At 51.8% G+C, this 21886-nt stretch overlaps 1 protein-coding gene across 1 annotated transcript in view; it reads left to right on the top strand.

Moving 5' to 3' along the window:
• Positions 1-1811: 1811 nt before the first annotated feature.
• LOC141073526 (uncharacterized) overlaps positions 1812-21886 on the top strand; it is a 66095-nt gene continuing 46020 nt past the window's right edge. Inside the window, exon 1 of the mRNA XM_073560791.1 lies at positions 1812-1910. The gene's annotated coding sequence lies outside the window, so the exon portion shown is untranslated. The remainder of the gene's footprint in view (positions 1911-21886) is intronic.

Here is a 21886-nt window from a genome sequence, read left to right on the forward strand (position 1 = left end):
CCTCCTCCCCAGACTCCAGTCCATACATATAACAGCGCTCCCTCCTCCCCAGACTCCAGTCCATACATATAACAGCGCTCCCTCCTCCCCAGAATCCAGTCCCATACATATAACAGCACTCCCTCCTCCCCAGGCATACTCCAGCCCATACATATAACAGCACTCCCTCCTCCCCAGACTCCAGTCCATACATATAACAGCACTCCCTCCTCCCCAGACTCCAGTCCATACATATAACAGCACTCCCTCCTCCCCAGACTCCAGTCCATACATATAACAGCACTCCCTCCTCCCCAGAATCCAGTCCCATACATATAACAGCACTCCCTCCTCCCCAGACTCCAGTCCATACATATAACAGCACTCCCTCCTCCCCAGGCAGACTCCAGTCCATACATATAACAGCACTCCCTCCTCCCCAGACTCCAGTCCATACATATAACAGCACTCTCTCCTCCCCAGACTCCAGTCCATACATATAACAGCACTCCCTCCTCCCCAGGCAGACTCCAGTCCATACATATAACAGCACTCCCTCCTCCCCAGAATCCAGTCCATACATATAACAGCACTCTCTCCTCCCCAGACTCCAGTCCATACATATAACAGCACTCCCTCCTCCCCAGGCAGACTCCAGTCCATACATATAATAGCACTCCCTCCTCCCCAGACAGACTCCAGTCCATACATATAACAGCACTCCCTCCTTCCCAGGAAGACTCCAGTCCATACATATAACAGCGCTCCCTCCTCCCCAGACAGACTCCAGTCCCATACATATAACAGCACTCCCTCCTCCCCAGACAGACTCCAGTCCATACATATAACAGCGCTCCCCCCTCCCCAGACTCCAGTCCATACATATAATAGCACTCCCTCCTCCCCAGACAGACTCCAGTCCATACATATAACAGCACTCCCCCCTCCCCAGGCAGACTCCAGTCCATACATATAACAGCGCTCCCTCCTCCCCAGACAGACTCCAGTCCCATACATATAACAGCACTCCCTCCTCCCCAGACAGACTCCAGTCCATACATATAACAGCGCTCCCCCCTCCCCAGACTCCAGTCCATACATATAACAGCACTCCCTCCTCCCCAGACAGACACCAGTCCATACATATAACAGCACTCCCTCCTTCCCAGGAAGACTCCAGTCCATACATATAACAGCACTCCCTCCTCCCCAGACAGACTCCAGTCCCATACATATAACAGCACTCCCTCCTCCCCAGACAGACTCCAGTCCATACATATAACAGCACTCCCTCCTCCCTAGACTCCAGTCCATACATATAACAGCACTCCCTCCTCCCCAGACTCCAGTCCATACATATAACAGCGCTCCCTCCTCCCCAGACTCCAGTCCATACATATAACAGCGCTCCCTCCTCCCCAGACTCCAGTCCATACATATAACAGCACTCCCTCCTCCCCAGACTCCAGTCCATACATATAACAGCGCTCCCTCCTCCCCAGACTCCAGTCCATACATATAACAGCACTCCCTCCTCCCCAGACTCCAGTCCATACATATAACAGCGCTCCCTCCTCCCCAGACTCCAGTCCATACATATAACAGCACTCCCTCCTCCCCAGACTCCCGTCCCATACATATAACAGCGCTCCCTCCTCCTCAGACTCCAGTCCCCTCCAAATACAACCTCCCCCTGTTCCCTGTGGGACTCTCACACATGCAGCGCCCCCTGCAGGAACATCCACTCATCTGTGCCCCAAAATACCTCAGTGTCGTCTCTGCAGTTCCCGGTCTCCGGCTTTTAATGGTGGCGTCAAGTTTAGAGTTGAATTCTTGTGGGGGGGAGGAGTTATTTTTTTTTTTACCTCATGACGTCACCGGAAGGGGCGGGACAGGAGGACTGATGCTGATCCTGGGCTCACTGCACAGAGGTGAGGAGACCGTGTGAATAAATGTTATTGTGGCATCCAGGGGGCTGTGTGAGGAGGTATGGGGTACACAGAGGTGGGGAGACCATGTGAATAAATGTTATTGAGGCATCCAGGGGGCTGTGTGATGAGGTATGGGGTACACAGAGGTGGGGAGACCATGTGAATAAATGTTATTGTGGCATCCAGGGGGCTGTGTGAGGAGGTATGGGGTACACAGAGGTGGGGAGACCGTGTGAATAAATGTTATTGAGGCATCCAGGGGGCTGTGTGATGAGGTATGGGGTACACAGAGGTGGGGAGACCATGTGAATAAATGTTATTGTGGCATCCAGGGGGCTTTGTGAGGAGGTATGGGGTACACAGAGGTGGGGAGACCATGTGAATAAATGTTATTGAGGCATCCAGGGGGCTGTGTGAGGAGGTATGGGGTACACAGAGGTGGGGAGACCATGTGAATAAATGTTATTGAGGCATCCAGGGGGCTGTGTGAGGAGGTATGGGGTACACAGAGGTGGGGAGACCATGTGAATAAATGTTATTGAGGCATCCAGGGGGCTGTGTGAGGAGGTATGGGGTACACAGAGGTGGGGAGACCATGTGAATAAATGTTATTGAGGCATCCAGGGGGCTGTGTGATGAGGTATGGGGTACACAGAGGTGGGGAGACCATGTGAATAAATGTTATTGTGGCATCCAGGGGGCTGTGTGAGGAGGTATGGGGTACACAGAGGTGGGGAGACCATGTGAATAAATGTTATTGAGGCATCCAGGGGGCTGTGTGAGGAGGTATGGGGTACACAGAGGTGGGGAGACCATGTGAATAAATGTTATTGAGGCATCCAGGGGGCTGTGTGAGGAGGTATGGGGTACACAGAGGTGGGGAGACCATGTGAATAAATGTTATTGAGGCATCCAGGGGGCTGTGTGAGGAGGTATGGGGTACACAGAGGTGGGGAGACCATGTGAATAAATGTTATTGAGGCATCCAGGGGGCTGTGTGATGAGGTATGGGGTACACAGAGGTGGGGAGACCATGTGAATAAATGTTATTGTGGCATCCAGGGGGCTGTGTGAGGAGGTATGGGGTACACAGAGGTGGGGAGACCATGTGAATAAATGTTATTGAGGCATCCAGGGGGCTGTGTGATGAGGTATGGGGTACACAGAGGTGGGGAGACCATGTGAATAAATGTTATTGTGGCATCCAGGGGGCTGTGTGAGGAGGTATGGGGTACACAGAGGTGGGGAGACCATGTGAATAAATGTTATTGAGGCATCCAGGGGGCTGTGTGAGGAGGTATGGGGTACACAGAGGTGGGGAGACCATGTGAATAATTGTTATTGAGGCATCCAGGGGGCTGTGTGAGGAGGTATGGGGTACACAGAGGTGGGGAGACCATGTGAATAAATGTTATTGAGGCATCCAGGGGGCTGTGTGAGGAGGTATGGGGTACACAGAGGTGGGGAGACCATGTGAATAAATTTTATTGTGGCATCCAGGGGGCTGTGTGAGGAGGTATGGGGTACACAGAGGTGGGGAGACCATGTGAATAAATGTTATTGTGGCATCCAGGGGGCTGTGTGAGGAGGTATGGGGTACACAGAGGTGAGGAGACCATGTGAATAAATGTTATTGAGGCATCCAGGGGGCTGTGTGAGGAGGTATGGGGTACACAGAGGTGGGGAGACCATGTGAATAAATGTTATTGAGGCATCCAGGGGGCTGTGTGAGGAGGTATGGGGTACACAGAGGTGGGGAGACCATGTGAATAAATTTTATTGTGGCATCCAGGGGGCTGTGTGAGGAGGTATGGGGTACACAGAGGTGGGGAGACCATGTGAATAAATGTTATTGTGGCATCCAGGGGGCTGTGTGAGGAGGTATGGGGTACACAGAGGTGGGGAGACCATGTGAATAAATGTTATTGAGGCATCCAGGGGGCTGTGTGAGGAGGTATGGGGTACACAGAGGTGGGGAGACCATGTGAATAAATGTTATTGAGGCATCCAGGGGGCTGTGTGAGGAGGTATGGGGTACACAGAGGTGGGGAGACCATGTGAATAAATGTTATTGAGGCATCCAGGGGGCTGTGTGAGGAGGTATGGGGTACACAGAGGTGGGGAGACCATGTGAATAAATGTTATTGTGGCATCCAGGGGGCTGTGTGAGGAGGTATGGGGTACACAGAGGTGGGGAGACCATGTGAATAAATGTTATTGAGGCATCCAGGGGGCTGTGTGAGGAGGTATGGGGTACACAGAGGTGGGGAGACCATGTGAATAAATGTTATTGAGGCATCCAGGGGGCTGTGTGAGGAGGTATGGGGTACACAGAGGTGAGGAGACCATGTGAATAAATGTTATTGAGGCATCCAGGGGGCTGTGTGAGGAGGTATGGGGTACACAGAGGTGGGGAGACCATGTGAATAAATGTTATTGAGGCATCCAGGGGGCTGTGTGAGGAGGTATGGGGTACACAGAGGTGGGGAGACCATGTGAATAAATGTTATTGTGGCATCCAGGGGGCTGTGTGAGGAGGTATGGGGTACACAGAGGTGGGGAGACCATGTGAATAAATGTTATTGAGGCATCCAGGGGGCTGTGTGAGGAGGTATGGGGTACACAGAGGTGGGGAGACCATGTGAATAAATGTTATTGAGGCATCCAGGGGGCTGTGTGAGGAGGTATGGGGTACACAGAGGTGGGGAGACCATGTGAATAAATGTTATTGAGGCATCCAGGGGGCTGTGTGAGGAGGTATGGGGTACACAGAGGTGGGGAGACCATGTGAATAAATGTTATTGTGGCATACAGGGGGCTGTGTGAGGAGGTATGGGGTACACAGAGGTGGGGAGACTATGTGAATAAATGTTATTGAGGCATCCAGGGGGCTGTGTGATGAGGTATGGGGTACACAGAGGTGGGGAGACCATGTGAATAAATGTTATTGTGGCATCCAGGGGGCTGTGTGAGGAGGTATGGGGTACACAGAGGTGGGGAGACCATGTGAATAAATGTTATTGAGGCATCCAGGGGGCTGTGTGAGGAGGTATGGGGTACACAGAGGTGGGGAGACCATGTGAATAATTGTTATTGAGGCATCCAGGGGGCTGTGTGAGGAGGTATGGGGTACACAGAGGTGGGGAGACCATGTGAATAAATGTTATTGAGGCATCCAGGGGGCTGTGTGAGGAGGTATGGGGTACACAGAGGTGGGGAGACCATGTGAATAAATTTTATTGTGGCATCCAGGGGGCTGTGTGAGGAGGTATGGGGTACACAGAGGTGGGGAGACCATGTGAATAAATGTTATTGAGGCATCCAGGGGGCTGTGTGAGGAGGTATGGGGTACACAGAGGTGGGGAGACCATGTGAATAAATGTTATTGTGGCATCCAGGGGGCTGTGTGAGGAGGTATGGGGTACACAGAGGTGGGGAGACCATGTGAATAAATGTTATTGAGGCATCCAGGGGGCTGTGTGAGGAGGTATGGGGTACACAGAGGTGGGGAGACCATGTGAATAAATGTTATTGAGGCATCCAGGGGGCTGTGTGAGGAGGTATGGGGTACACAGAGGTGGGGAGACCATGTGAATAAATGTTATTGTGGCATACAGGGGGCTGTGTGAGGAGGTATGGGGTACACAGAGGTGGGGAGACCATGTGAATAAATGTTATTGTGGCATCCAGGGGGCTGTGTGAGGAGGTATGGGGTACACAGAGGTGGGGAGACCATGTGAATAAATGTTATTGTGGCATCCAGGGGGCTGTGTGAGGAGGTATGGGGTACACAGAGGTGGGGAGACCATGTGAATAAATGTTATTGAGGCATCCAGGGGGCTGTGTGAAGAGGTATGGGGTACACAGAGGTGGGGACACCATGTGAATAATTGTTATTGAGGCATCCAGGGGGCTGTGTGAGGAGGTATGGGGTACACAGAGGTGGGGAGACCATGTGAATAAATGTTATTGAGGCATCCAGGGGGCTGTGTGAGGAGGTATGGGGTACACAGAGGTGGGGAGACCATGTGAATAAATGTTATTGTGGCATCCAGGGGGCTGTGTGAGGAGGTATGGGGTACACAGAGGTGGGGAGACCATGTGAATAATTGTTATTGAGGCATCCAGGGGGCTGTGTGAGGAGGTATGGGGTACACAGAGGTGGGGAGACCATGTGAATAAATGTTATTGAGGCATCCAGGGGCTGTGTGAGGAGGTATGGGGTACACAGAGGTGGGGAGACCATGTGAATAAATGTTATTGTGGCATCCAGGGGGCTGTGTGAGGAGGTATGGGGTACACAGAGGTGGGGAGACCATGTGAATAAATGTTATTGAGGCATCCAGGGGGCTGTGTGAGGAGGTATGGGGTACACAGAGGTGGGGAGACCATGTGAATAAATGTTATTGAGGCATCCAGGGGGCTGTGTGAGGAGGTATGGGGTACACAGAGGTGGGGAGACCATGTGAATAAATGTTATTGTGGCATCCAGGGGGCTGTGTGAGGAGGTATGGGGTACACAGAGGTGGGGAGACCATGTGAATAAATGTTATTGTGGCATACAGGGGGCTGTGTGAGGAGGTATGGGGTACACAGAGGTGGGGAGACCATGTGAATAAATGTTATTGAGGCATCCAGGGGGCTGTGTGAGGAGGTATGGGGTACACAGAGGTGGGGAGACCATGTGAATAAATGTTATTGAGGCATCCAGGGGGCTGTGTGAGGAGGTATGGGGTACACAGAGGTGGGGAGACCATGTGAATAAATGTTATTGAGGCATCCAGGGGGCTGTGTGAGGAGGTATGGGGTACACAGAGGTGGGGAGACCATGTGAATAAATGTTATTGTGGCATCCAGGGGGCTGTGTGAGGAGGTATGGGGTACACAGAGGTGGGGAGACCATGTGAATAAATGTTATTGTGGCATACAGGGGGCTGTGTGAGGAGGTATGGGGTACACAGAGGTGGGGAGACCATGTGAATAAATGTTATTGAGGCATCCAGGGGGCTGTGTGAGGAGGTATGGGGTACACAGAGGTGGGGAGACCATGTGAATAAATGTTATTGAGGCATCCAGGGGGCTGTGTGAGGAGGTATGGGGTACACAGAGGTGGGGAGACCATGTGAATAAATGTTATTGTGGCATCCAGGGGGCTGTGTGAAGAGGTATGGGGTACACAGAGGTGGGGAGACCATGTGAATAAATGTTATTGAGGCATCCAGGGGGCTGTGTGAGGAGGTATGGGGTACACAGAGGTGGGGAGACCATGTGAATAAATGTTATTGAGGCATCCAGGGGGCTGTGTGAGGAGGTATGGGGTACACAGAGGTGGGGAGACCATGTGAATAAATGTTATTGAGGCATCCAGGGGGCTGTGTGAGGAGGTATGGGGTACACAGAGGTGAGGAGACCATGTGAATAAATGTTATTGAGGCATCCAGGGGGCTGTGTGAGGAGGTATGGGGTACACAGAGGTGGGGAGACCATGTGAATAAATGTTATTGAGGCATCCAGGGGGCTGTGTGAGGAGGTATGGGGTACACAGAGGTGGGGAGACCATGTGAATAAATGTTATTGAGGCATCCTGGGGGCTGTGTGAGGAGGTATGGGGTACACAGAGGTGGGGAGACCATGTGAATAAATGTTATTGTGGCATACAGGGGGCTGTGTGAGGAGGTATGGGGTACACAGAGGTGGGGAGACCATGTGAATAAATGTTATTGAGGCATCCAGGGGGCTGTGTGAGGAGGTATGGGGTACACAGAGGTGGGGAGACCATGTGAATAAATGTTATTGTGGCATCCAGGGGGCTGTGTGAGGAGGTATGGGGTACACAGAGGTGAGGAGACCATGTGAATAAATGTTATTGAGGCATCCAGGGGGCTGTGTGAGGAGGTATGGGGTACACAGAGGTGGGGAGACCATGTGAATAAATGTTATTGAGGCATCCAGGGGGCTGTGTGAGGAGGTATGGGGTACACAGAGGTGGGGAGACCATGTGAATAAATGTTATTGTGGCATCCAGGGGGCTGTGTGAGGAGGTATGGGGTACACAGAGGTGGGGAGACCATGTGAATAAATGTTATTGAGGCATCCAGGGGGCTGTGTGAGGAGGTATGGGGTACACAGAGGTGGGGAGACCATGTGAATAATTGTTATTGAGGCATCCAGGGGGCTGTGTGAGGAGGTATGGGGTACACAGAGGTGTGGAGACCATGTGAATAAATGTTATTGAGGCATCCAGGGGGCTGTGTGAGGAGGTATGGGGTACACAGAGGTGTGGAGACCATGTGAATAAATGTTATTGAGGCATCCAGGGGGCTGTGTGAGGAGGTATGGGGTACACAGAGGTGTGGAGACCATGTGAATAAATGTTATTGAGGCATCCAGGGGGCTGTGTGAGGAGGTATGGGGTACACAGAGGTGGGGAGACCATGTGAATAAATGTTATTGAGGCATCCAGGGGGCTGTGTGAGGAGGTATGGGGTACACAGAGGTGGGGAGACCATGTGAATAATTGTTATTGAGGCATCCAGGGGGCTGTGTGAGGAGGTATGGGGTACACAGAGGTGTGGAGACCATGTGAATAAATGTTATTGAGGCATCCAGGGGGCTGTGTGAGGAGGTATGGGGTACACAGAGGTGGGGAGACCATGTGAATATATGTTATTGAGGCATCCAGGGGGCTGTGTGAGGAGGTATGGGGTATACAGAGGTGGGGACACCATGTGAATAAATGTTATTGTGGCATCCAGGGGCTGTGTGAGGAGGTATGGGGTACACAGAGGTGGGGAGACCATGTGAATAAATGTTATTGAGGCATCCAGGGGGCTGTGTGAGGAGGTATGGGGTACACAGAGGTGGGGAGACCATGTGAATAAATGTTATTGAGGCATCCAGGGGGCTGTGTGAGGAGGTATGGGGTACACAGAGGTGGGGAGACCATGTGAATAAATGTTATTGAGGCATCCAGGGGGCTGTGTGAGGAGGTATGGGGTACACAGAGGTGGGGAGACCATGTGAATAATTGTTATTGAGGCATCCAGGGGGCTGTGTGAGGAGGTATGGGGTACACAGAGGTGGGGAGACCATGTGAATAATTGTTATTGAGGCATCCAGGGGGCTGTGTGAGGAGGTATGGGGTACACAGAGGTGAGGAGACCGTGTGAATAAATGTTATTGAGGCATCCAGGGGGCTGTGTGAGGAGGTATGGGGTACACAGAGGTGGGGAGACCATGTGAATAAATGTTATTGAGGCATCCAGGGGGCTGTGTGAGGAGGTATGGGGTACACAGAGGTGGGGAGACCATGTGAATAAATGTTATTGAGGCATCCAGGGGGCTGTGTGAGGAGGTATGGGGTACACAGAGGTGGGGAGACCATGTGAATAAATGTTATTGAGGCATCCAGGGGGCTGTGTGAGGAGGTATGGGGTACACAGAGGTGGGGAGACCATGTGAATAAATGTTATTGTGGCATCCAGGGGGCTGTGTGAGGAGGTATGGGGTACACAGAGGTGGGGAGACCATGTGAATAAATGTTATTGAGGCATCCAGGGGGCTGTGTGAGGAGGTATGGGGTACACAGAGGTGGGGAGACCATGTGAATAAATGTTATTGAGGCATCCAGGGGGCTGTGTGAGGAGGTATGGGGTACACAGAGGTGGGGAGACCATGTGAATAAATGTTATTGTGGCATACAGGGGGCTGTGTGAGGAGGTATGGGGTACACAGAGGTGGGGAGACTATGTGAATAAATGTTATTGAGGCATCCAGGGGGCTGTGTGATGAGGTATGGGGTACACAGAGGTGGGGAGACCATGTGAATAAATGTTATTGTGGCATCCAGGGGGCTGTGTGAGGAGGTATGGGGTACACAGAGGTGGGGAGACCATGTGAATAAATGTTATTGAGGCATCCAGGGGGCTGTGTGAGGAGGTATGGGGTACACAGAGGTGGGGAGACCATGTGAATAATTGTTATTGAGGCATCCAGGGGGCTGTGTGAGGAGGTATGGGGTACACAGAGGTGGGGAGACCATGTGAATAAATGTTATTGAGGCATCCAGGGGGCTGTGTGAGGAGGTATGGGGTACACAGAGGTGGGGAGACCATGTGAATAAATTTTATTGTGGCATCCAGGGGGCTGTGTGAGGAGGTATGGGGTACACAGAGGTGGGGAGACCATGTGAATAAATGTTATTGAGGCATCCAGGGGGCTGTGTGAGGAGGTATGGGGTACACAGAGGTGGGGAGACCATGTGAATAAATGTTATTGTGGCATCCAGGGGGCTGTGTGAGGAGGTATGGGGTACACAGAGGTGGGGAGACCATGTGAATAAATGTTTTTGAGGCATCCAGGGGGCTGTGTGAGGAGGTATGGGGTACACAGAGGTGGGGAGACCATGTGAATAAATGTTATTGAGGCATCCAGGGGGCTGTGTGAGGAGGTATGGGGTACACAGAGGTGGGGAGACCATGTGAATAAATGTTATTGTGGCATACAGGGGATGTGTGAGGAGGTATGGGGTACACAGAGGTGGGGAGACCATGTGAATAAATGTTATTGAGGCATCCAGGGGGCTGTGTGAGGAGGTATGGGGTACACAGAGGTGGGGAGACCATGTGAATAAATGTTATTGTGGCATCCAGGGGGCTGTGTGAGGAGGTATGGGGTACACAGAGGTGGGGAGACCATGTGAATAAATGTTATTGAGGCATCCAGGGGGCTGTGTGAAGAGGTATGGGGTACACAGAGGTGGGGACACCATGTGAATAATTGTTATTGAGGCATCCAGGGGGCTGTGTGAGGAGGTATGGGGTACACAGAGGTGGGGAGACCATGTGAATAAATGTTATTGAGGCATCCAGGGGGCTGTGTGAGGAGGTATGGGGTACACAGAGGTGGGGAGACCATGTGAATAAATGTTATTGTGGCATCCAGGGGGCTGTGTGAGGAGGTATGGGGTACACAGAGGTGGGGAGACCATGTGAATAATTGTTATTGAGGCATCCAGGGGGCTGTGTGAGGAGGTATGGGGTACACAGAGGTGGGGAGACCATGTGAATAAATGTTATTGAGGCATCCAGGGGGCTGTGTGAGGAGGTATGGGGTACACAGAGGTGGGGAGACCATGTGAATAAATGTTATTGTGGCATCCAGGGGGCTGTGTGAGGAGGTATGGGGTACACAGAGGTGGGGAGACCATGTGAATAAATGTTATTGAGGCATCCAGGGGGCTGTGTGAGGAGGTATGGGGTACACAGAGGTGGGGAGACCATGTGAATAAATGTTATTGAGGCATCCAGGGGGCTGTGTGAGGAGGTATGGGGTACACAGAGGTGGGGAGACCATGTGAATAAATGTTATTGTGGCATCCAGGGGGCTGTGTGAGGAGGTATGGGGTACACAGAGGTGGGGAGACCATGTGAATAAATGTTATTGTGGCATACAGGGGGCTGTGTGAGGAGGTATGGGGTACACAGAGGTGGGGAGACCATGTGAATAAATGTTATTGAGGCATCCAGGGGGCTGTGTGAGGAGGTATGGGGTACACAGAGGTGGGGAGACCATGTGAATAAATGTTATTGAGGCATCCAGGGGGCTGTGTGAGGAGGTATGGGGTACACAGAGGTGGGGAGACCATGTGAATAAATGTTATTGAGGCATCCAGGGGGCTGTGTGAGGAGGTATGGGGTACACAGAGGTGGGGAGACCATGTGAATAAATGTTATTGTGGCATCCAGGGGGCTGTGTGAGGAGGTATGGGGTACACAGAGGTGGGGAGACCATGTGAATAAATGTTATTGTGGCATACAGGGGGCTGTGTGAGGAGGTATGGGGTACACAGAGGTGGGGAGACCATGTGAATAAATGTTATTGAGGCATCCAGGGGGCTGTGTGAGGAGGTATGGGGTACACAGAGGTGGGGAGACCATGTGAATAAATGTTATTGAGGCATCCAGGGGGCTGTGTGAGGAGGTATGGGGTACACAGAGGTGGGGAGACCATGTGAATAAATGTTATTGTGGCATCCAGGGGGCTGTGTGAAGAGGTATGGGGTACACAGAGGTGGGGAGACCATGTGAATAAATGTTATTGAGGCATCCAGGGGGCTGTGTGAGGAGGTATGGGGTACACAGAGGTGGGGAGACCATGTGAATAAATGTTATTGAGGCATCCAGGGGGCTGTGTGAGGAGGTATGGGGTACACAGAGGTGGGGAGACCATGTGAATAAATGTTATTGAGGCATCCAGGGGGCTGTGTGAGGAGGTATGGGGTACACAGAGGTGAGGAGACCATGTGAATAAATGTTATTGAGGCATCCAGGGGGCTGTGTGAGGAGGTATGGGGTACACAGAGGTGGGGAGACCATGTGAATAAATGTTATTGAGGCATCCAGGGGGCTGTGTGAGGAGGTATGGGGTACACAGAGGTGGGGAGACCATGTGAATAAATGTTATTGAGGCATCCTGGGGGCTGTGTGAGGAGGTATGGGGTACACAGAGGTGGGGAGACCATGTGAATAAATGTTATTGTGGCATACAGGGGGCTGTGTGAGGAGGTATGGGGTACACAGAGGTGGGGAGACCATGTGAATAAATGTTATTGAGGCATCCAGGGGGCTGTGTGAGGAGGTATGGGGTACACAGAGGTGGGGAGACCATGTGAATAAATGTTATTGTGGCATCCAGGGGGCTGTGTGAGGAGGTATGGGGTACACAGAGGTGAGGAGACCATGTGAATAAATGTTATTGAGGCATCCAGGGGGCTGTGTGAGGAGGTATGGGGTACACAGAGGTGGGGAGACCATGTGAATAAATGTTATTGAGGCATCCAGGGGGCTGTGTGAGGAGGTATGGGGTACACAGAGGTGGGGAGACCATGTGAATAAATGTTATTGTGGCATCCAGGGGGCTGTGTGAGGAGGTATGGGGTACACAGAGGTGGGGAGACCATGTGAATAAATGTTATTGAGGCATCCAGGGGGCTGTGTGAGGAGGTATGGGGTACACAGAGGTGGGGAGACCATGTGAATAATTGTTATTGAGGCATCCAGGGGGCTGTGTGAGGAGGTATGGGGTACACAGAGGTGTGGAGACCATGTGAATAAATGTTATTGAGGCATCCAGGGGGCTGTGTGAGGAGGTATGGGGTACACAGAGGTGTGGAGACCATGTGAATAAATGTTATTGAGGCATCCAGGGGGCTGTGTGAGGAGGTATGGGGTACACAGAGGTGTGGAGACCATGTGAATAAATGTTATTGAGGCATCCAGGGGGCTGTGTGAGGAGGTATGGGGTACACAGAGGTGGGGAGACCATGTGAATAAATGTTATTGAGGCATCCAGGGGGCTGTGTGAGGAGGTATGGGGTACACAGAGGTGGGGAGACCATGTGAATAATTGTTATTGAGGCATCCAGGGGGCTGTGTGAGGAGGTATGGGGTACACAGAGGTGTGGAGACCATGTGAATAAATGTTATTGAGGCATCCAGGGGGCTGTGTGAGGAGGTATGGGGTACACAGAGGTGGGGAGACCATGTGAATAAATGTTATTGAGGCATCCAGGGGGCTGTGTGAGGAGGTATGGGGTACACAGAGGTGTGGAGACCATGTGAATAAATGTTATTGAGGCATCCAGGGGGCTGTGTGAGGAGGTATGGGGTACACAGAGGTGGGGAGACCATGTGAATAATTGTTATTGAGGCATCCAGGGGGCTGTGTGAGGAGGTATGGGGTACACAGAGGTGAGGAGACCATGTGAATAAATGTTATTGAGGCATCCAGGGGGCTGTGTGAGGAGGTATGGGGTACACAGAGGTGTGCAGACCATGTGAATAAATGTTATTGAGGCATCCAGGGGGCTGTGTGAGGAGGTATGGGGTACACAGAGGTGGGGAGACCATGTGAATAAATGTTATTGTGGCATCCAGGGGGCTGTGTGAGGAGGTATGGGGTACACAGAGGTGGGGAGACCATGTGAATAAATGTTATTGAGGCATCCAGGGGGCTGTGTGAGGAGGTATGGGGTACACAGAGGTGGGGAGACCATGTGAATAAATGTTATTGTGGCATCCAGGGGGCTGTGTGAGGAGGTATGGGGTACACAGAGGTGGGGAGACCATGTGAATAATTGTTATTGAGGCATCCAGGGGGCTGTGTGAGGAGGTATGGGGTACACAGAGGTGAGGAGACCATGTGAATAAATGTTATTGAGGCATCCAGGGGGCTGTGTGAGGAGGTATGGTGTACACAGATGTGGGGAGACCATGTGAATAAATGTTATTGAGGCATCCAGGGGGCTGTGTGAGGAGGTATGGGGTACACAGAGGTGGGGAGACCATGTGAATAATTGTTATTGAGGCATCCAGGGGGCTGTGTGAGGAGGTATGGGGTACACAGAGGTGAGGAGACCATGTGAATAAATGTTATTGAGGCATCCAGGGGGCTGTGTGAGGAGGTATGGGGTACACAGAGGTGGGGAGACCATGTGAATAAATGTTATTGTGGCATCCAGGGGGCTGTGTGAGGAGGTATGGGGTACACAGAGGTGTGGAGACCATGTGAATAAATGTTATTGAGGCATCCAGGGGGCTGTGTGAGGAGGTATGGGGTACACAGAGGTGGGGAGACCATGTGAATAAATGTTATTGTGGCATCCAGGGGGCTGTGTGAGGAGGTATGGGGTACACAGAGGTGGGGAGACCATGTGAATAAATGTTATTGAGGCATCCAGGGGGCTGTGTGAGGAGGTATGGGGTACACAGAGGTGGGGAGACCATGTGAATAAATGTTATTGTGGCATCCAGGGGGCTGTGTGAGGAGGTATGGGGTACACAGAGGTGGGGAGACCATGTGAATAATTGTTATTGAGGCATCCAGGGGGCTGTGTGAGGAGGTATGGGGTACACAGAGGTGGGGAGACCATGTGAATAAATGTTATTGAGGCATCCAGGGGGCTGTGTGAGGAGGTATGGGGTACACAGAGGTGGGGAGACCATGTGAATAAATGTTATTGAGGCATCCAGGGGGCTGTGTGAGGAGGTATGGGGTACACAGAGGTGGGGAGACCATGTGAATAAATGTTATTGAGGCATCCAGGGGGCTGTGTAAGGAGGTATGGGGTACACAGAGGTGGGGAGACCATGTGAATAAATGTTATTGAGGCATCCAGGGGGCTGTGTGAGGAGGTATGGGGTACACAGAGGTGGGGAGACCATGTGAATAAATGTTATTGTGGCATCCAGGGGGCTGTGTGAGGAGGTATGGGGTACACAGAGGTGGGGAGACCATGTGAATAAATGTTATTGAGGCATCCAGGTGGCTGTGTGAGGAGGTATGGGGTACACAGAGGTGGGGAGACCATGTGAATATATGTTATTGAGGCATCCAGGGGGCTGTGTGAGGAGGTATGGGGTACACAGAGGTGGGGAGACCATGTGAATAAATGTTATTGAGGCATCCAGGGGGCTGTGTGAGGAGGTATGGGGTACACAGAGGTGGGGACACCATGTGAATAAATGTTATTGTGGCATCCAGGGGGCTGTGTGAGGAGGTATGGGGTACACAGAGGTGGGGAGACCATGTGAATAAATGTTATTGAGGCATCCAGGTGGCTGTGTGAGGAGGTATGGGGTACACAGAGGTGGGGAGACCATGTGAATATATGTTATTGAGGCATCCAGGGGGCTGTGTGAGGAGGTATGGGGTATACAGAGGTGGGGACACCATGTGAATAAATGTTATTGTGGCATCCAGGGGGCTGTGTGAGGAGGTATGGGGTACACAGAGGTGGGGAGACCATGTGAATAAATGTTATTGAGGCATCCAGGGGGCTGTGTGAGGAGGTATGGGGTACACAGAGGTGGGGAGACCATGTGAATAAATGTTATTGAGGCATCCAGGGGGCTGTGTGAGGAGGTATGGGGTACACAGAGGTGGGGAGACCATGTGAATAAATGTTATTGAGGCATCCAGGTGGCTGTGTGAGGAGGTATGGGGTACACAGAGGTGGGGAGACCATGTGAATATATGTTATTGAGGCATCCAGGGGGCTGTGTGAGGAGGTATGGGGTATACAGAGGTGGGGACACCATGTGAATAAATGTTATTGTGGCATCCAGGGGGCTGTGTGAGGAGGTATGGGGTACACAGAGGTGGGGAGACCATGTGAATAAATGTTATTGAGGCATCCAGGGGGCTGTGTGAGGAGGTATGGGGTACACAGAGGTGGGGAGACCATGTGAATAAATGTTATTGAGGCATCCAGGGGGCTGTGTGAGGAGGTATGGGGTACACAGAGGTGGGGAGACCATGTGAATAAATGTTATTGAGGCATCCAGGGGGCTGTGTGAGGAGGTATGGGGTATACAGAGGTGGGGACACCATGTGAATAAATGTTATTGTGGCATCCAGGGGGCTGTGTGAGGAGGTATGGGGTACACAGAGGTGGGGAGACCATGTGAATAAATGTTATTGAGGCATCCAGGGGGCTGTGTGATGAGGTATGGGGTACACAGAGGTGAGGAGACCATGTGAATAAATGTTATTGAGGCATCCAGGGGGCTGTGTGAGGAGGTATGGGGTACACAGAGGTGGGGAGACCATGTGAATAAATGTTATTGAGGCATCCAGGGGGCTGTGTGAGGAGGTATGGGGTACACAGAGGTGGGGAGACCATGTGAATAATTGTTATTGAGGCATCCAGGGGGCTGTGTGAGGAGGTATGGGGTACACAGAGGTGGGGAGACCATGTGAATAATTGTTATTGAGGCATCCAGGGGGCTGTGTGAGGAGGTATGGGGTACACAGAGGTGAGGAGACCGTGTGAATAAATGTTATTGAGGCATCCAGGGGGCTGTGTGAGGAGGTATGGGGTACACAGAGGTGGGGAGACCATGTGAATAAATGTTATTGAGGCATCCAGGGGGCTGTGTGAGGAGGTATGGGGTACACAGAGGTGGGGAGACCATGTGAATAAATGTTATTGAGGCATCCAGGGGGCTGTGTGAGGAGGTATGGGGTACACAGAGGTGGGGAGACCATGTGAATAAATGTTATTGAGGCATCCAGGGGGCTGTGTGAGGAGGTATGGGGTACACAGAGGTGGGGAGACCATGTGAATAAATGTTATTGAGGCATCCAGGGGGCTGTGTGAGGAGGTATGGGGTACACAGAGGTGGGGAGACCATGTGAATAAATGTTATTGTGGCATACAGGGGGCTGTGTGAGGAGGTATGGGGTACACAGAGGTGAGGAGACCATGTGAATAAATGTTATTGAGGCATCCAGGGGGCTGTGTGAGGAGGTATGGGGTACACAGAGGTGGGGAGACCATGTGAATAAATGTTATTGAGGCATCCAGGGGGCTGTGTGAGGAGGTATGGGGTACACAGAGGTGGGGAGACCATGTGAATAAATGTTATTGAGGCATCCAGGGGGCTGTGTGAGGAGGTATGGGGTACACAGAGGTGGGGAGACCATGTGAATAAATGTTATTGAGGCATCCAGGGGGCTGTGTTAGGAGGTATGGGGTACACAGAGGTGGGGAGACCATGTGAATAAATGTTATTGTGGCATCCAGGGGGCTGTGTGAGGAGGTATGGGGTACACAGAGGTGGGGAGACCATGTGAATAAATGTTATTGTGGCATCCAGGGGGCTGTGTGAGGAGGTATGGGGTACACAGAGGTGGGGCGACCATGTGAATAAATGTTATTGTGGCATCCAGGGGGCTGTGTGAGGAGGTATGGGGTACACAGAGGTGGGGAGACCATGTGAATAAATGTTATTGAGGCATCCAGGGGGCTGTGTGAGGAGGTATGGGGTACACAGAGGTGGGGAGACCATGTGAATAAATGTTATTGAGGCATCCAGGGGGCTGTGTGAGGAGGTATGGGGTACACCGAGGTGGGGAGACCATGTGAATAAATGTTATTGAGGCATCCAGGGGGCTGTGTGAGGAGGTATGGGGTACACAGAGGTGGGGAGACCATGTGAATAAATGTTATTGAGGCATCCAGGGGGCTGTGTGAGGAGGTATGGGGTACACAGAGGTGGGGAGACCATGTGAATAAATGTTATTGAGGCATCCAGGGGGCTGTGTGAGGAGGTATGGGGTACACAGAGGTGGGGAGACCATGTGAATAAATGTTATTGAGGCATCCAGGGGGCTTTGTGAGGAGGTATGGGGTACACAGAGGTGGGGAGACCATGTGAATAAACGTTATTGAGGCATCCAGGGGGCTGTGTGAGGAGGTATGGGGTACACAGAGGTGGGGAGACCATGTGAATAAATGTTATTGAGGCATCCAGGGGGCTGTGTGAGGAGGTATGGGGTACACAGAGGTGGGGAGACCATGTGAATAAATGTTATTGTGGCATCCAGGGGGCTGTGTGAGGAGGTATGGGGTACACAGAGGTGAGGAGACCATGTGAATAAATGTTATTGAGGCATCCAGGGGGCTGTGTGAGGAGGTATGGGGTACACAGAGGTGGGGAGACCATGTGAATAAATGTTATTGAGGCATCCAGGGGGCTGTGTGAGGAGGTATGGGGTACACAGAGGTGGGGAGACCATGTGAATAAATGTTATTGTGGCATCCAGGGGGCTGTGTGAGGAGGTATGGGGTACACAGAGGTGGGGAGACCATGTGAATAAATGTTATTGAGGCATCCAGGGGGCTGTGTGAGGAGGTATGGGGTACACAGAGGTGGGGAGACCATGTGAATAAATGTTATTGAGGCATCCAGGGGGCTGTGTGAGGAGGTATGGGGTACACAGAGGTGGGGAGACCATGTGAATAAATGTTATTGAGGCATCCAGGGGGCTGTGTGAGGAGGTATGGGGTACACAGAGGTGGGGGGACCATGTGAATAAATGTTATTGTGGCATCCAGGGGGCTGTGTGAGGAGGTATGGGGTACACAGAGGTGGGGAGACCATGTGAATAAATGTTATTGAGGCATCCAGGGGGCTGTGTGAGGAGGTATGGGGTACACAGAGGTGGGGAGACCATGTGAATAAATGTTATTGAGGCATCCAGGGGGCTGTGTGAGGAGGTATGGGGTACACAGAGGTGGGGAGACCATGTGAATAAATGTTATTGAGGCATCCAGGGGGCTGTGTGAGGAGGTATGGGGTACACAGAGGTGGGGAGACCATGTGAATAAATGTTATTGAGGCATCCAGGGGGCTGTGTGAGGAGGTATGGGGTACACAGAGGTGGGGAGACCATGTGAATAATTGTTATTGAGGCATCCAGGGGGCTGTGTGAGGAGGTATGGGGTACACAGAGGTGGGGAGACCATGTGAATAAATGTTATTGAGGCATCCAGGGGGCTGTGTGAGGAGGTATAGGGTACACAGAGGTGGGGAGACCATGTGAATAAATGTTATTGAGGCATCCAGGGGGCTGTGTGAGGAGGTATGGGGTACACAGAGGTGGGGAGACCATGTGAATAAATGTTATTGAGGCATCCAGGGGGCTGTGTGAGGAGGTATGGGGTACACAGAGGTGGGGAGACCATGTGAATAATTGTTATTGAGGCATCCAGGGGGCTGTGTGAAGAGGTATGGGGTACACAGAGGTGGGGAGAACATGTGAATAATTGTTATTGAGGCATCCAGGGGGCTGTGTGAAGAGGTATGGGGTACACAGAGGTGGGGAGACCATGTGAATAATTGTTATTGAGGCATCCAGGGGGCTGTGTGAGGAGGTATGGGGTACACAGAGGTGGGGAGACCATGTGAATAAATGTTATTGTGGCATCCAGGGGGCTGTGTGAGGAGGTATGGGGTACACAGAGGTGGGGAGACCATGTGAATAAATGTTATTGAGGCATCCAGGGGGCTGTGTGAGGAGGTATGGGGTACACAGAGGTGGGGAGACCATGTGAATAAATGTTATTGAGGCATCCAGGGGGCTGTGTGAGGAGGTATGGGGTACACAGAGGTGGGGAGACCATGTGAATAAATGTTATTGTGGCATCCAGGGGGCTGTGTGAGGAGGTATGGGGTACACAGAGGTGGGGAGACCATGTGAATAAATGTTATTGTGGCATCCAGGGGGCTGTGTGAGGAGGTATGGGGTACACAGAGGTGGGGAGACCATGTGAATAAATGTTATTGAGGCATCCAGGGGGCTGTGTGAGGAGGTATGGGGTACACAGAGGTGGGGAGACCATGTGAATAAATGTTATTGTGGCATCCAGGGGGCTGTGTGAGGAGGTATGGGGTACACAGAGGTGGGGAGACCATGTGAATAAATGTTATTTTGGCATCCAGGGGGCTGTGTGAGGAGGTATGGGGTACACAGAGGTGGGGAGACCATCTGAATAAATGTTATTGAGGCATCCAGGGGGCTGTGTGAGGAGGTATGGGGTACACAGAGGTGGGGAGACCATGTGAATAAATGTTATTGAGGCATCCAGGGGGCTGTGTGAGGAGGTATGGGGTACACAGAGGTGGGGAGACCATCTGAATAAATGTTATTGAGGCATCCAGGGGGCTGTGTGAGGAGGTATGGGGTACACAGAGGTGGGGAGACCATCTGAATAAATGTTATTGAGGCATCCAGGGGGCTGTGTGAGGAGGTATGGGGTACACAGAGGTGGGGAGACCATCTGAATAAATGTTATTGAGGCATCCAGGGGGCTGTGTGAGGAGGTATGGGGTACACAGAGGTGGGGAGACCATGTGAATAAATGTTATTGAGGCATCCAGGGGGCTGTGTGAGGAGGTATGGGGTACACAGAGGTGGGGAGACCATGTGAATAAATGTTATTGAGGCATCCAGGGGGCTGTGTGAGGAGGTATGGGGTACACAGAGGTGGGGAGACCATGTGAATAAATGTTATTGAGGCATCCAGGGGGCTGTGTGAGGAGGTATGGGGTACACAGAGGTGGGGAGACCATGTGAATAAATGTTATTGTGGCATCCAGGGGGCTGTGTGAGGAGGTATGGGGTACACAGAGGTGGGGAGACCATGTGAATAAATGTTATTGTGGCATCCAGGGGGCTGTGTGAGGAGGTATGGGGTACACAGAGGTGGGGAGACCATGTGAATAAATGTTATTGTGGCATCCAGGGGGCTGTGTGAGGAGGTATGGGGTACACAGAGGTGGGGAGACCATGTGAATAAATGTTATTGTGGCATCCAGGGGGCTGTGTGAGGAGGTATGGGGTACACAGATGTGGGGAGACCATGTGAATAATTGTTATTGTGGCATCCAGGGGGCTGTGTGAGGAGGTATGGGGTACACAGAGGTGGGGAGACCATGTGAATAAATGTTATTGAGGCATCCAGGGGGCTGTGTGAGGAGGTATGGGGTACACAGAGGTGGGGAGACCATGTGAATAAATGTTATTGAGGCATCCAGGGGGCTGTGTGAGGAGGTATGGGGTACACAGAGGTGGGGAGACCATGTGAATAAATGTTATTGAGGCATCCAGGGGGCTGTGTGATGAGGTATGGGGTACACAGAGGTGGGGAGACTATGTGAATAAATGTTATTGAGGCATCCAGGGGGCTGTGTGAGGAGGTATGGGGTACACAGAGGTGGGGAGACCATGTGAATAAATGTTATTGTGGCATCCAGGGGGCTGTGTGATGAGGTATGGGGTACACAGAGGTGGGGAGACCATGTGAATAAATGTTATTGAGGCATCCAGGGGGCTGTGTGATGAGGTATGGGGTACACAGAGGTGGGGAGACCATGTGAATAAATGTTATTGAGGCATCCAGGGGGCTGTGTGATGAGGTATGGGGTACACAGAGGTGAGGAGACCATGTGAATAAATGTTATTGAGGCATCCAGGTGGCTGTGTGAGGAGGTATGGGGTACACAGAGGTGGGGAGACCATGTGAATAAATGTTATTGAGGCATCCAGGGGGCTGTGTGAGGAGGTATGGGGTACACAGAGGTGGGGACACCATGTGAATAAATGTTATTGAGGCATCCAGGTGGCTGTGT

The sequence above is a fragment of the Dendrobates tinctorius genome, unplaced genomic scaffold (genome assembly GCF_039654945.1).
Source record: "Dendrobates tinctorius isolate UK_male_01 unplaced genomic scaffold, ASM3965494v1 ptg000305l, whole genome shotgun sequence".
Classification (NCBI taxonomy): domain Eukaryota; kingdom Metazoa; phylum Chordata; class Amphibia; order Anura; family Dendrobatidae; genus Dendrobates; species Dendrobates tinctorius.